The 16,311-nt window shown below is 30.8% G+C and overlaps 1 protein-coding gene across 10 annotated transcripts in view; it reads right to left on the bottom strand.

Moving 5' to 3' along the window:
• The window catches only part of LOC114338004 (F-actin-monooxygenase MICAL3), a 688,439-nt gene that overhangs the window by 371,020 nt on the left and 301,108 nt on the right, over positions 1–16,311 (bottom strand). For all 10 annotated transcript variants that reach the window (XM_050647134.1, XM_050647137.1, XM_050647132.1 and 7 more), the window contains one exon: positions 8,455–8,498. The gene's annotated coding sequence lies outside the window, so the exon portion shown is untranslated. The remainder of the gene's footprint in view (positions 1–8,454; positions 8,499–16,311) is intronic.

Below are 16,311 nucleotides of genomic sequence, written 5' to 3' on the forward strand. Positions count from 1 at the left end.
AAAATAGAAAATGAGATATCAAAAGCAATAGAAATACGTAGAGGAGTAAGACAGGGATGCATCTTGTCACCACTGCTATTTAATGTATATAGTGAAAGCATCTGTCAGGAAGCCCTTTTGCAAGCAAATGAAGGAATCGTAATCAATGGAGAGGTTGTAAATAATATTCGATACGCAGACGACACTGTACTAGTTGCAAGAACAGTAAAAGAATTACAACGATTACTTACAAACATATATATTGCTTGCAACAATTATGGCATAAACATTAATATCAAAAAAACCAAGTATATGGTCTTCAATAAAATCATGACACAACCAGCACATATTAGTATAAACGGCATTCAAATTGAAAAAGTATCAAGTTACAAATACTTGGGAACTTTAATAAACGAAACTGGAGACCAAAACAATGAAATAAAAAGACGTATCGAAATTGCCAGGGCCACCTTCATAAAGATGAGAAAATTCTTCTGCAACAGAGATATAAGCATCCCTCTATGATTAAGAATGCTAAAAGGGTACGTATTTAACACGCTATTATACGGTGTAGAGGCCTGGACTCTCAAACAGACCAACATAAAAAATATTGAAAGTTTCGAGATGTGGTGTTACCGTCGAATGCTGAAAATAAGTTGGGTTGAAAGAATCACAAATCTTGAAGTAATACGAAGGATAGGAAGAGACCCAGAAATGTTGTTAACGATAAAACGAAGAAAACTCGAGTATTTGGGTCATCTGATGAGAGGTCATAAATACGCATTACTTCAAAATATAATGCAAGGAAAAATAGAAGGAAAACGGAATCCAGGCCATAGAAGAATGTCATGGATGCGGAATTTGAGAGAGTGGTTTGGCTGCACCACTAATGAACTTTTTAGGTCAGCTGTAAACAAAGTCAGGGTAGCCTTGATGATTTCCAATCTCCGATAGGAGTGGCACAAGAAGAAGAAGAAGAAGGTGCATTATTAAATTAATAAGTTAATATAGATTAATATTATATTAAGATTATAGACTAATAATTCCTGGAATTCTGCTAAGAATCTCCTAAGTAGATTTTAGATATCATAAGAATTAAACCTTTATTGGTGTTTATCTCAATATGTATAAAATGTGTAATGTTTTGGATATTATGATATACAGCCTTGGACAAACACACAATTCGGGTTCAGAGGTGCACTCGGTAAACATAAAAAGAGATTTGCGACACGGATGTATAATAACCCCTTTATTATTGAATTTAAATTCAGAGCACATTATAAAAGGAATAATTTTTTTATAAATGGAGAACGATTTAAAAACATAAGATACGCTGATGACATCGCCATTTTCGCAGAGAGTGTGGAATGTTTGCCGACACAAAATACATAAAATACATGATCATAAGCAAAAATAGGATAACACCGGGATAATTATGAGTTAACTAACAACCGGTATCACAAATAACCAACAAATTAATCTGGTATTCTGATAATTTGTTAACACGTAATTAATGCTAACATGTAATTCATTTGTTAACATTTGAAGAAAGCTATCGTTTTATGCACCTGCACAATAACAGATAGGAGATCCCAATCAACAAAACAAGATGAATCTGAATAAAACAGTACATATATAATCTAATTAAGAATAATCTATTATTACTTAACTAAGAACCGGTATACCAAATTACCAACAAATTAAGTAATCTGGTATTCTGATATTAATCTGGTATAATTAATTCGTTAATGTCCGAATGGTATATTATTTGACAAATAATGACAGTACGAAGTCAGGTAAATATGATATAATGCCCTAGGGCGTTATTTTGAAAAATAACGCCCTTGGGCGTTAAATTTAAATAACTAGTTAAATACTGTGAACTTGACAAATAAAACCTATGTAAAACTATGGTTACCACAATTACGTTACGACTATTGCTGCTAAATGTACATTAAACGTTGAAGGCACCACAGGTATTATAGATAAAAACGCTTTCGGTCAACGTATATACCTGGGGCCATAGGCCCTCGGCCTCTATATACTGTGCCCTCGGTATATACACCATTGACCATAAGCGTTATTATCCTTATAATACCCTTGGTACCTTAATAAGTATATTTGAAAGCAATCGTTTTTATGCATCTGTATTAACAGATAGGAGATCCCAATGAACAAAACAAAATGAACCTGAATAAAACAGTACATAACTAGCCCAGGGGGATCTGTTTTGAGATGGACGTTGAGAGGTGACTCTAGTTTTTTGCAGAAATTGCTTGGAATTAACTCATATAATAATAATTGAGTTATCCTCCCACTCAAAAATGTTCAAAACACTGTTTAAATAATCAAAATGTCAAAAAATGAAGGAAAAATTCGATTTTTTCTTCGTTTTTTGAATATAACTTTAAAAGTAATCACTTCCGAGAAAAGTTGCACTAAAATAAAAGTTACGAAATTAAATTTTCTACAATATAAGATGGGTTAAAATTTTTTAGAATTGTTACCCTTGTTGGAAAATAACAATAATTGCGAAAAAAAACATAAAAAAAACAAGTATTCGCATTTTACGTTTTTCACCAATTTCTGCTACACATGGGACCTTCATATTTCACTCGGAAAAACTTTAGGATATGATAAAACAATACTGTAAATTTAGTTAAGATCGGTTTAAGAGATTTTGCAATCCAGCTTTCGCAAATAAATTCATTTTTTCAAAATGTTGCAGCACTAAAAACAAAGCAGATAGCAAGTTAAATTTTTTTTTGCAATTAGAAGAATACTGTACCTTTCATTTGGAATTTGCAAAATTAAAATCGATTAATTACCACGGCGTCAGGAAATTTTTTAAATAAACATTAATTTTTGGTGCTACGCGCAGGACAGCGGTGTTCGATTCACACAAGTTGATTTCCACCATTTCTTCCAATCTTTATGTAATATTTTCTTACTCTATATTTTGTTGGATGTTCATATTTTAATTCCACAAAAATCAAACTAATTTGATTATTGTTTGTGAAAAATTGTTTAAACCATTGCAAATGTTTAAAAATAATACACTTTTATTAGTCCGTTCTTTAACGGTAAAATATTGCAAAACCTCTAAATTTTAAAGAATTTGGAATTGACATGGAACTTGGCATACACATAGCTAACAAGTCAAAGAAAAAAAGTGATATTGTGCCGATATGTGCTTTTGCTCTGGGGGTGGTTTTCACCCCCTCTTGGGGGTGAAAAAATATTTGTCCAAAGAAAGTCAGGAAATGGATAAACTGGCTAATTTCAAGTAACTTTTGTTCTATAGAGTTTTTTCACTTTTCAATACTTCAAAAAGTCAATACTTTTTGAGTTATTTGGCAGTGAATATGTTCATTTTTTCAACAAAATATCCACGCTTTTAGACGGTTTTTCGCAAATAACTCAAATAGTAAGTATTTTGTCGAAAAAACATTCTTAGCATAAATATAGCCTGTAAAAAAATTTAAAAAAATGGTGTAAATATCACGTCTCTACACCTAGTAGAAGCAGAGTTATTGCTAATGAAAATAGGTTCATATTCGTCAAATTCCAAATGGAATACTTTAACGTGAAATAACCAAAAAATGAAGCACATTTCGGGGAAAACTCATTACAACTTATTTAAAGTGTTTAAAAAAAGCTTCATTTTTGTTTTATAAAAAAAATTTCTAGCATCTTTTTTTTTTTTTTTTTTTTTTTTTTTTATAAAACAAATATGAAGAGAATGATGATGAAAAAAAATTTCTAGCATCAAAATTAAACAAGTTACGCTCAAAATAAAGTTAGTCCCTTTTGTTTTTGGTAAAAAAATCGAGAAAATCACCCCCTAATTAGTATCTTAAATGAACTTAATCGTTACGACTTCACAAGTTTCTTGACTCGTGTATATATTGTTTATATGATCTGTAAGTTTCATCGGTTCAAAGTCCTTATTATTGAAAGGGCTGTAGTTAAAAGGGGGTGAACGAGTCACTGATCACGAGTGTATGCAAATTTAGAAACACCAAATCTTAATCAATTTTTGTCTAACAGAAATACAAAAACTACATGATATTCAAAAAAGCAAATTTGACTTTTTTTGTTTTTCGAGATTTTTGGTATCTCTAACAATTTTTAAGTTATTTTGAAAAAAAGCATGTTTTTCAAAATTTAAATTTTTAAAAATTTTATTTTGAAACCAAATTTTTTCAAAAATAAGCACTTTGAACCAATGAAACTTACAGATCATATAAACACGACAAAAGTAAAATAATTTGTGGAGCGTTAACCATTAATTTCATTTTAGTTGCTAATTAGAGGGTGGTATTCCCGATTTTTTTTTGCAAAAACAAAAGGGACTTACTTTATTTTGAGCGTAACTTGCTTAAATTTAATGCTAGAAACTTTTTGTACAAACAGAAATAAAGCTTTTTTAAACACTTTAAAAAAGTTAAAACGGATTTTCCACAAAAAGTGCTTATTTTTTGGATATTTCACGTCGAAATATTCTATTTGAAATTTGGTGAATATGAATCTAGTTTTCATTGGCTATAACTCTGGTTCTACGAGATCCAGAGACCTAACGCGTACACCATTTTTTTTTAAATTTTTATAGGCTATATTTTTGCTAAGAACGTTTTTTTCGACAAAATACTTACTTTTTGAGTTATTTGCGAAAAACCGTCTAAAAATGTGGTTATTTTGTTGAAAAATGAACATATTCACTCGCAAATAACTCGAAAAGTGTTGACTTGGCGAAAAAGATCTATAGAACAAAAGTTACTTAAAATTAGTCAGTTCACCCATTTCCGGACTTATTTTGGACATATATTTTATCACCCCCAAGAGGGGGTGAAAGTCACCCCCAGGGCAAAAGCACACATCGGCACAATATCACTTTTTTTCTTTGACATGTAAGCTATACGTATGCCAAATTTAATGTCAATCCAAGTGGTTCTTTAAAATTTAGAGCAAAAACCGTGAAAGAATGGACTATATTTTTTAAGTTAAAATATATGAACAAAGAAAGATTTTGCTAAAAAAAGTGTTATTTCAAAGGGCAGAGTATGTGTTTTTATTTTGCAATAAACAAATTTATTTATTTATTTCGAAATGTACTAAAAATTATGATTAATTATTTATATGGGAAATAAGCCACAATTAAAACGAAAAAATAATTTTATTAACGTTTCGACGCCCAAATCGGGTGCCGTTGTCAAAATACAAAAGTAATATTTTGTATTTTGACAACGGCACCCGATTTGGGCGTCGAAACGTTAATAAAATTATTTTTTCGTTTTAATTGTGGCTTATTTCCCATATAAATAATTAATCATAAAAATGCCACAAGGAAATAGCTTCAGAACAACATTAAAAATACTAAAAATTAATATTTATCAATCATTATCAAAGGTCATTGGAATGTCCAATCAGAGCGAACGTATCCGCTGTCCTGCGCGTAGCACCAAAAATTAATGTTTTCTTTAGAAAAATTCCTGACGCCGTGGTAGTTAACAGATTTTGATTTTGCAAATTGCAAATGAAAGGTACAGTATTCCTTTATACGTAAAAAAAATTCAACTTGCTGTCTGCTTTATTTTCAGTGCTGCAACATTTTGAAAGAATAAATGTTTTTGCGAAAGCTGGATTGCAAAATTTATTTTGCAAAATCTAAACCGATCTTAATGAAATTTACAGTATTGTTTTATCATATCATAAAGTTTTTCTGGGTGAAATATAAATGTCCTAAGTGTAGCATAAATTATTTAAAAACGTAAAATGCGAATACTTGTTTTTTATGGTTTTTTCGAAATTAATGCTATTTTGCAACAAGGGTGACAATTTTAAAAATTTTCAGTTAATCCTATATTGTAGGAAATTTAATTACGCAACTTTTATGTCAGCGCAACTTTTCTCGAAAATGAATACTTTTAAAGTTATAATCAAAAAAACAAGAAAAAAATCGAATTTTTCCTTCATTTTTTGACATTCTGATTATTTAAACAATGTTCCGGACGTTTTTGAGTGGGTGGATAACTCAAATATTATTATTTGAGTTATTTTCAAGCAATTTCTGAAAAAATTGAGTCACCTCTCAACGTCCAAATGTACTAATATTTTTACAGATGCGCCCTGGTCTAAACTAAAACATCGCTAAAACATTATAAGAACATCAAAAAAAGTATGTAATGAAGTATTCGAAACAGCGGAATACAAAATGATAAATTAGTATCATTAGTAAGTATCATGAAAACTGACAAATAAGACATCGCGGAGCAGTATCTCAAAGCAGAGGGAGTAATATTTTACCTAATTACTACATAGTACTTACGGTTTTAAAAACAACCCACAATCTTACTATTAAATTTGTTCACTTGTTTTGATAACACCACTACTTGACTCTAAACAAACTTATTAATTAATCAAAAAAATATATTCACCCCACTATGTTTAAAATTTGGAGACCATCAAAAGAGGATGAGCCGAGGTATTCGGAAAGGAGGATTACAAAATGATAAATTAGTTTTTTAATGAGAGATCGTGAATTCGATTACTGTCTTAATTACATGGAATATGGTTAATTTTGAATATTCTTCCGTAGATAAGCGTCAAGTGAATTCATATTCTGTGGAATGTTTCGTAAAGTTGCCTTAATTAAATCTTGTACATTTTAATTGCTAACAGCCCTCGTATCATATACGAGGAAGAGTTGAAATGTTTTCAGTCTGTCAAATTTCTTAATGTGATAAGTAAAAAATTGTTATTTTGATATGTTGACACGTTAACAAATAAACTGCGCGTCATAGAAAACGGGCACCCTAAAAAATGGGTCATTTTTGATGTCACGTATCTCCTAAACATGTTGTCCGATTTAAGTGATTTTTTGAATATGTTATAGCCTTATTCTTTGTCAATATCGCTGTAATAATATTTTTGCTAAACAGGTGAATTTTCATTGTATACCGTGTGTACGAATCAAACTGTGTTTTTTTCTCAAAGTTCGCAACACCCTGTGGAATATTCTAGCATTTATAAAATACTGAAATTAAATCCCATCTATAGCCTCAGGTTTTCTTAACATTCTCTTTTTTTAATCATTCGCTTTAGGTTGTATAATACAAAAGTTAGGTACTTTAACAACTAGCCATGTTCTTCATCAGTACAGGGTGTTTCTAAATAAGTGCGACAAACTTTAAGGGGTAATTCGGCATGAAAAAATAATCACCTTTTGCTCTATAAACATATGTCCGCAAATGCTTGGTTTCCGAGATACGGGATGTTGAAATTTTTCTTACAAACTGACGATTTATTTATTGCATTAAAACCGGTTGAGATATGCAAATGAAATATGGTAGGTTTTAAGAGATAGTTATTGTGCATGTTCTGACATGCAACTAAAATTTCTATATTTACCATTGGCGCGCATACGGGTAATATGACTGATCATATTACCCGTGTGCACGCCAATGGTGAATATAAAATTTGTTAATGGTATGTTAAAAAATGTGCAATAACTACGTCCTAAAACTCTCCAAATTTCATTTGCATATCTCCACCGGTTTTAAAGGAATAAATAAATCGTCAGTTTATAAGAAAAAATTTAACATCCCGTATCACGGAAACGAAGCACATGCAGACATACGATTATAAAACAAACTGTCATTATTTTTTTATGCCGAATTACTCCTTAAAGTTTGTCGTACTTCTTTAGAAACACCCTGTACTGATAAAGAGCATGCTTAGTTGTTAAAGTACATAACTTTTGCATTATCCAACCTAACCGAATGAATAAAAAAACAGAATGTTAAGAAAACCTGTGGCTATAATTGGGTTTTAATTTCAGTATTTTATAAAAGCTAGAATATTCCACAGGGTGTTGCGAACTTTGAGAAAAAAACACAGTTTGATTCGTACACCCGGTATACAATGAAAATTTACCTGTTTAGGAAAATATTATTACAGGGATATTGACAAAGAATAAGGCTATAACATATTCAAAAAATCACTTAAATCGCACAACAGATTTAGGAGATACGCGACATCAAAAATGGCCCATTTTTTTAGGGTGCCCGTTTTCTATGATGCGCAGTGTAGTTTTATACTGTTTAGTAGATATGTTTAAACAATTTTTCTTGACAAAACCAATAAAAATTTTTTAAAGATGCTTTATAAAAGGCATGTTTATTAAAAGACCCTTTCGGGCTACATCACATAATGTTTTCGGAATAACAATTCCATCATCAGTGCTGCTCACAAGGTATATACATGGTTGAGCCACTAAAAATATATTAGAAAAGTATTAATAATAGCCGGTAAATCTAATTATAAAGGCAATATTAATCACATTGACCAGCTGCTACGGTTACTATTAATATTTACGGGTAATTATTAATATAGACCGGATTTATCACTTCAACCATAACATAGACATGACTAAAAACTTGTGGTAGGTATTAGGAAATGTACACTGTTACTTACCTTTATTGGATTGATAATATCGTTTCACAAATTTTCTTCAAATCCTGAAAAGAACGGACGATATTAATATTTTTCTACTTGCTCGAATCTACATTTGTTCTTGATTTAGATATATTTTATGTAATAAATATGTGCATTCAAAGTATTTTCTAAATAACAGTAGGATGGACTACAGATACGTTGAGCTACTAAGCAATAAGAGCTGTACCACTGTTTATAGGTTTGTTCCAGCACGACGAAGAACCGTCAAACGATCACGTTACTAGATTAGATAACGTTTCATGGGTTCCATGGGAACGAAATAATACGTTCCATGATACTGCGCAGGACGGTGATCGTTACATGGACGGTTTCTAGTTGTGTTGGAACAAACCTTATTTATATAGTTCAAGAAAAAACCTTACTGAAATAGTTTTTTTCAAGACAATTATTATATGTACTACTGTTTAATTTTGGTGAATTCGCCAAGTTTACAAATCATAATTCTCAATAATGGCGAATGCTCCGTCCATAACGATAGTATCGCTGCCGCCTACGAAAAGTATAACTCCGAAAAATGCCGTTAAGAGTAGAACTTTCAATGAACGCCGCGAAAAATATTATTTTCGATTATATGATTGTGAAAATTATAATCCCTAATAAAGTGTTAGCGAAAAAATTTATTTTTTGAGGAGTATCGGCAAAAAACATCATTTCTGTTTGTGGGTCCACGAAAATTATAATTAGTAAAAAGTTCTCAGAAATAGCTATTTGTATAACAAGGGAGGAAAGTGCTACTTTTCCTCCCGAGAATGAAGTTTACTGTAGTAATGAAGTAATCATTCAAGGGAGGAAAAGGCATTTTACTCCCATGTTATACATATGGTTTTTCCACCTTCCTCAAATAAGAAGTCATTTTTTTCATTTTTACTTAATTTATTTATGTAACTAACCAACAAAATTTATTAGAACTAAAACTAACAAGTAGGTACAATATAACTGTCAACTGTCAAATCAAAATAACAATTAACTGTTTTTTACCATTCTGCAAAATACAGGGTGTTTTATAAATAAACGTTAAAATGTATAGATACTTACGTAATAGAAAATAGATATTGTACAGGGCGTCAATAAGTTATATTTCATGAATGAAATACCGTGACGTCACTTTTACTTTTCCTCCCTAGGGAGGAAAAATATTTTCCTCTGTTTCCTCTGTATTGTTTTCGTCGGCAGAAACAGAAATGGAAATAATTGTTTTCGTCGGCATCTATTATGAACTAAATCTTTTCATTATAAATATTTTTCGAGTTATAATCTTCGCGGACACGCATATAAAAAAAATTGTAATCGCCAATACTTATCAGAGTTATTATTTTCACTGGAAATGTATTAGGAATCACATTAATCATAGGTACCAGCGGTATGATTTACGCCACAAGAGTAGGTACCTCTAAAATTTTCAAGTAATTATTACAGAAATAAACTTCGTGTGGAAGGGATACAGTGTGTCCATTATAAGGGATGATTGCATGAGTCACGTACTGCGTACAGTATCCCCGTTGCAAAAAAGGAAAAAAACAAGAGAAAAAATAGAAAAGTAGGTATAGACTTCCAAAGAAACGGTCAATAACACTGAATTTTTTGTAATTCTTTATACTTAGTTTATTTTTTATTAGGTACTTAATAAAAAAGCTGTTTTTTTAAACGCTTTTTTAAACGCTTTTCTTTACTTCACTAGTTTGCATCAAATCTTTAGACTTTAATTTGACTGACTTTTCTTCAATGCAAATGAATGAAAATTTTCAGACATATGCATTCGCGGGAACAATACACGAATAGTCAATAATTTTTTTTATGTTTATTAATTGTTTAAATAAAAAAAAACGATTTTAATGGAAAATGCTTAAATTCTCTTGTTTTTTTACAATGTAGAAACTTGAAACTTTTACGGATTGTAGCTAATGATTTGAACTATACATAATTTCACTTTTTACGTTAATTGTTTACGTTATGCTTCATAAATAAACAATAAAGTTTCAAATTTTGAACGCTCATATATTTGTTTATATATAAATCGGCGTTTATTCGTGTCAAATTTCAATACGATACGAAACAAAACTTCAACCAAAACTCGAATTAAAAAAATTCGTGTGTTTATCGTAGTCTTAGAAAAACCACCGGTAGAGACGTTTTGTGGTACAATTAACATTAGAATTCGTTTTGACGTATTAATTAAGTAAACGCTTTTCTTTAGTTCAATGGTTTGGGTCAATTCTTTAGACGTTAATTTGACTGCCTTTTCTTCAATGCAAATGACTGAAAATTTGCAGACATATGCATTCGCGGGAACAATACACGAATAGTCAATAACTATCTTTTATTGATGTTTATTACTTTTTTAAATAAAAAAAAACGATTTTAATGGAAAATGCTTCAATTCTCTTGTTTTTTTACAATGTAGAAACTTGAAACTTTTACATATTGTAGCTAATTATATGAATTATACATAACTTCACTTTTTACGTTAATTGTATACGTTATGCTTCATAAATAAACAATAAAGTGTCACATTCTTTGCCGATTCCGACTAGTTTTCATGTTTGTACACATATTATGTTTTATACATATTTTAATAAACATGACGTTTATTTTTAATGTTTGAAAAGTGTAAGACTAAAAAGTAAAAAATAAAAAAAATATAAAAAAAAATTTTTAAGAAACGCTTTTCTTCAGTTACGAGTGACTAAAATTAAACATATTATAAAAAAATCAACTAAAAAGCAAAAAATAAAATAAATTGAAAAAATCTAACACATTCGTTAAAGAAAAGCGTGGTGCGTAAACCGTTTATTCGATGAAGACGCGCCACGCTTTTCTTTGACGAATGTGTTAGATTTTTAAAATTTTTTTTATTTTTTGCTTTTTAATTGATTTTTTTATATGTTTAATGTTAGTCACTCATAACATAACTGAAGAAAAGCGTTTCTTAAAAATATTCTTTTCATATTTTTTTTTCACTTAGTTTATTTAGTTCAACCTATTTTGAATAGTTGAAAGACTGATAAGTTTGTTCTTACAAGATCTCTTTTTTTATTTTAGCATTAGCTCCGATGATGACGTTTATGTCGAAAGCGCTCAGCTAAGGAAATAAAATTATTTACACACTTTGACATACTACATTTTCATTTTCCCTTATTCAACCTATTTTGTTTCGTATTTTACTGGGATTTCTATTCATTATTTTATATTACGGAGACTTTTACTTTCTAAAAAATAGATAATTTTTAAAGAAATAACTATTATTTTTATAGTTATAATTTCTTTTATACATTGTTAAGATTTCGAGACGTACAAAAATATTTTTTTTGTCACTTTTAGATGTTTTGTTCACCACTGCAGAGGGCGTCTTTCAAAAGATGCATTTTAATTCGGGACACTTTTCTGCCTTCCCGTAACCTTTTTGCTAATTTCAACGGGATTCAATTCGTGAGGCTGACAACTATAAACATTTTTAAAAATCATTTTTTTTTATATTTATATGGCCTTTATACGCGATCTCAAGAAGTTCAAAAAAACGTCTAGTATTGGGCGTGAAGTTACTCCTGTACTAAAAACGTGGAGTTTTTTCTAACTTAGAGGCTTATTTAGTAGTCGTATATAAAAAAGTATCAAGCAAATTTTGGTGCAATGAGATTGGTGCAGTAGATTTTGAGAAAAACGTCTTTGAGGTTTGAAAAATGTGATTTGAGAAAAACGCGTTTAAAGTATTTAAGTCTAATTTTTCAAATAACATCCGTTATAACGTCAGTTACAATCCCTTAAATAATGGTCATAAAGGAAATTATAAGGAAATTAAAAAAAAAATAAAGAGTAGGAAAGAAAAAAACTATTGATAATATGTTACGCTAATGGCGATATAATAACGGTGAAGAATATGGATGACCTATTTCGACTTATTGGACGGGAATTGAACAATGAACAAATCCCAGCTGATCGATTATCAAAAAATTGATTGAGTTATTTCATTAAACAAAAACATTCGGCATATCCGTTTCACGTATGTAAACACTATTTCTCGATAATCGACTACAAATTGGCTTATTACGAAGTCAGAGAGGATGTTCGGAATCCGGCCAGTACTTTTACTTACTTTACCTTATTTGGACCGTTCTAGAAATTATAAAACGTTGATGGTTTGTGTAGTAAAAGGCGAGAAATCGTGAAGATAATAACAGTTGATTTGTATATGGATTAGAGATTAGATCATTATTATTACTATTATTACGATTTATAAGTCATTCTAACAAACTTGACACAAATCAAATTATTTTGATGACTTTATATAATTTTTATGTTATGAGTTATTTGTGGTGTGACAGGGTTTAATGTTTTTTTTTATTTTATAATGGCTTTGGCTTAGCCAATTAGCCAGACTATTTGTTTTTTTTTGTATGGTTTAATAACCATTTTTAATTTAATTATCTAAGCCCACTTATAATCTAAATTTACAGGATGTTATAATATTATATTAATGGATACATTTTTCAATTTTGTGTGATATGTTTACAATTTTTAATTTTATTACCTAAGCCTATTTAAAATTTAAATTTACATGACGTTACATATTCGTAAAGACATTTTAACGTCTGCTTATTTTTTTGAAAAATAATTTCATTTAAATTGACAGGTAAAAGACAATTTAGATCAATTAGCTTTTCATTCATTATTTTAATATTTTGTCTGTACTGTCCACATTCCAATATGAGGTGCTGTAGATCTCCAATTTTACCACAGGCGCAATATGGGTTATCACTGATACCTATGCTGTGTTTGTATGCTGGGGTTAGTGCGTGATTTGATCTCATTCTGTTTATTGTTTTTATAAATAACCTATTTGACTCATGTTTAAACCATTTCTCATTGGGAATTAGTGGTTGGCAATTTCTAAAATGTATTCCCGTTGTACTTTGGTTATATAAACGTTGCCAATATTATTTGCAATTGTTTTTACTGATATTATCTATATCGGTTACTGGTAGAAGTATGTTGTTTATGTTTCGTTTGGTTAAAGCTGCAGATTTAGCTAATTTAGCTAATAAAAATAAATTAGAGCGAGTCGGGAAAAATTACAGGGAGACAGAAACAACTTGAGGGAGACAGAACAAATCTGAGAGTATCAGAAGAAATTTGAGGGTGCCAGAAAAATAGGAAGGAATCAGAAAATAATACTAGAGGTCAGAAAAAAATATAAGAAGTCAGAAAAATAGGAGGGAGATACGATAAAATAGGAGAAAGTAACAAAAATAAGTGTAGTGACTGTATCCCAGTTGATGGTTACCCATGGTGACGGGTAAAGTCACTAGTATATTATCAGTAGTAATTACACGAGAGCTCTAAAATTATCGATTTGTATCCCGAGTGACACTTTGACAGTTTTAATTTCACGACCCGAAGGGGAGTGACATTATGTCAAAGAGTCACGAGGGCAAAACAAATCGGTAATTTTTAATACCGGATTTACACTCAGTCCTGTTGGACAGGGAATTGGGCAGGGAAGTGGACAGCGTGAATGTGTAAATAGCTCACTCGCGCTGCCGCTACTCATGCTACTGCCATTGCACGGCGCTCCCCAAAAAGTCGGTTTTTGAGACGGAAGTCAAAGGAGAGGCAGCGCGAATGCGAGTGAGTATTAGTCATGAGGACATTGCCGACATTGGTGAGTACTGGTGTGAACACTTCACTCGCGTCGATATCGTATTTCGGGCAATATTTCCGACAACAGCATTAGCAGTGGCAAAGGCTGAGTATAAATCCGGCATAAGAGTTCGAGTGTAATTCGGTAAGGTTATTTCAGGAATAAAACTGTCTTTTTAAATCATTTTTACTAATATTTTATTGATATCTTCGCCTGAATATTTGCTAAACCTGGTTCATGGTGTTCTCTTTGATAAGTTGTGAAGCATTAATTGCTGTCATTAATGTCACTGAATGTTAATTTTTGCGTAGCAACGAAGGGTATCTGACGTAATATTTGACGACAAGAAATTATGGAAAAAAATTCTCGGTGTTAATATCACTAGAGAGTGAGAATAAATTAACAATAATGTAACAATTTTCCGAAAACTTGTTGCCTGGAAATAGAAACGAGAGCCCGGAGGGCTCGAGTGACTATTGCAGCATAGAAACAAGTTTGAGAACAAAAATTGGAGCATTATTTTCTTATTTATTCTTACTATCGTGTGATATTCGACAGGTTATTATTTAATACTTCAAGCCTTTGTTTAAAAACATTCAGTGACGTTGACCCAATTAATGTGACACACATTTTTCAACTTGTCAAAGTGAACAGCACAGTTTAGCAAATATTTAAACGAAGATATTAATAAAACATTAGTTCAAATTATTTATAAATACAGTTCTATTCATTAAATAATCTTACCGAAGTAAACTCGAGCGCTTAAAATTGCCGATTTGTGTTCTCCTCGTGACAATTTGACATTAGATGCAGAACTAAAAGTTTATGATCACAAACCATACATACTCATAGACGTTTCACGTAAATTGTCAAGGTCAAGACAGCAAATTAGTTACCATTTCAATCCAGAGATGTCGCTGTCAGTCAATTCTCTTGTCATATTTAACAACTGACAGTTGACAATTAAATTAATTTGTTATTTACTTTTTATTTTACAGTTTGTGGCTTAATTATTTTATTATAGTGGTGTTACGTTTTTAATTAGATTTAATCACAATTTTAATAAGTGTATTAACCTCCTCTCCATTTTTATGAGTAGAATTTTTAGTTTACATTGATCATCCCGTGTTGTGTTTCTCCACATTAAAAAAAAACTATAATAGATCCTGAAACAGTTTATTCCAATAGACAAGTGTGTCATCAAGATTTCGAACCTATATATTTTTGGAAGTTTGTAAAAGATTATAAGGTAATATTTATCTAAACAATCATCCTATGTAGAAGATTCTTTCAAAAATTTTCATTCAACTCCATACACATCAGTGCTTTCACGTGACACATAGTAGTGTTTATCATTTTGAAAACAAATTGGAATATTTGAAGTTTTCAGTAAAATATGGAATAAAACATTGAATTGTCTTTCTGTTGTTTTAATTTCCTGCGAAATTTCATCAAAAATCCCGCAAAATTTATAATTTTAAATTCTCACGTAACTAAAATTTGTCAATTTAGTTCCCATTCCAATCAAGAGATGGCGTTAATTCGATCCGAAAGATTAACGTGGTCGTGAAACGTCTATAAGTATGTATGGTTTGTGGTTTATGATGGTTCATTTTCTTAAATGTGACAATTGTCAAAACTAGGAAACAGGTGCGGGAGCACGCCAAATAGAATTCTATTTTAGTGACGTCACGTTGCCTAGCAACCGTCGATTCTCCCATTATGAAATTCTATTTTGTGACGTCAGCAAAATAGAATTCTATTTGGCGTGCTCTGGGCCCTGGTGCGGGAGCACGCCAAATAGAATTCTATTTTAGTGACGTCACGTTGCCTAGCAACCGTCGATTCTCCCATTATGAAATTCTATTTTGTGACGTCAGCAAAATAGAATTCTATTTGGCGTGCTCTGGGCCCTGGTTGCAATTAAACAATCTACTTAGAAACAATCTACTTAAAATTATTCCCACTGTAATTTTGTACAGTATAAAATTACGGCTGTAATAATAATCTGATTGGACAGAATTAAACACGTGATGAAAAATCTTACTACACGATTGGAAGTCAAAATCATTAAAAAATAACGGCTGTAATTTTTATTCTTGTAGCTTTCTATTGGTCAGAATCTCTATGAATGAAATAATCACAATAACTGATAACCATTCAAAAATTCAAATCGACGT

This window comes from Diabrotica virgifera, chromosome 3 (assembly GCF_917563875.1).
Source record: "Diabrotica virgifera virgifera chromosome 3, PGI_DIABVI_V3a".
Lineage (NCBI taxonomy): Eukaryota > Metazoa > Arthropoda > Insecta > Coleoptera > Chrysomelidae > Diabrotica > Diabrotica virgifera.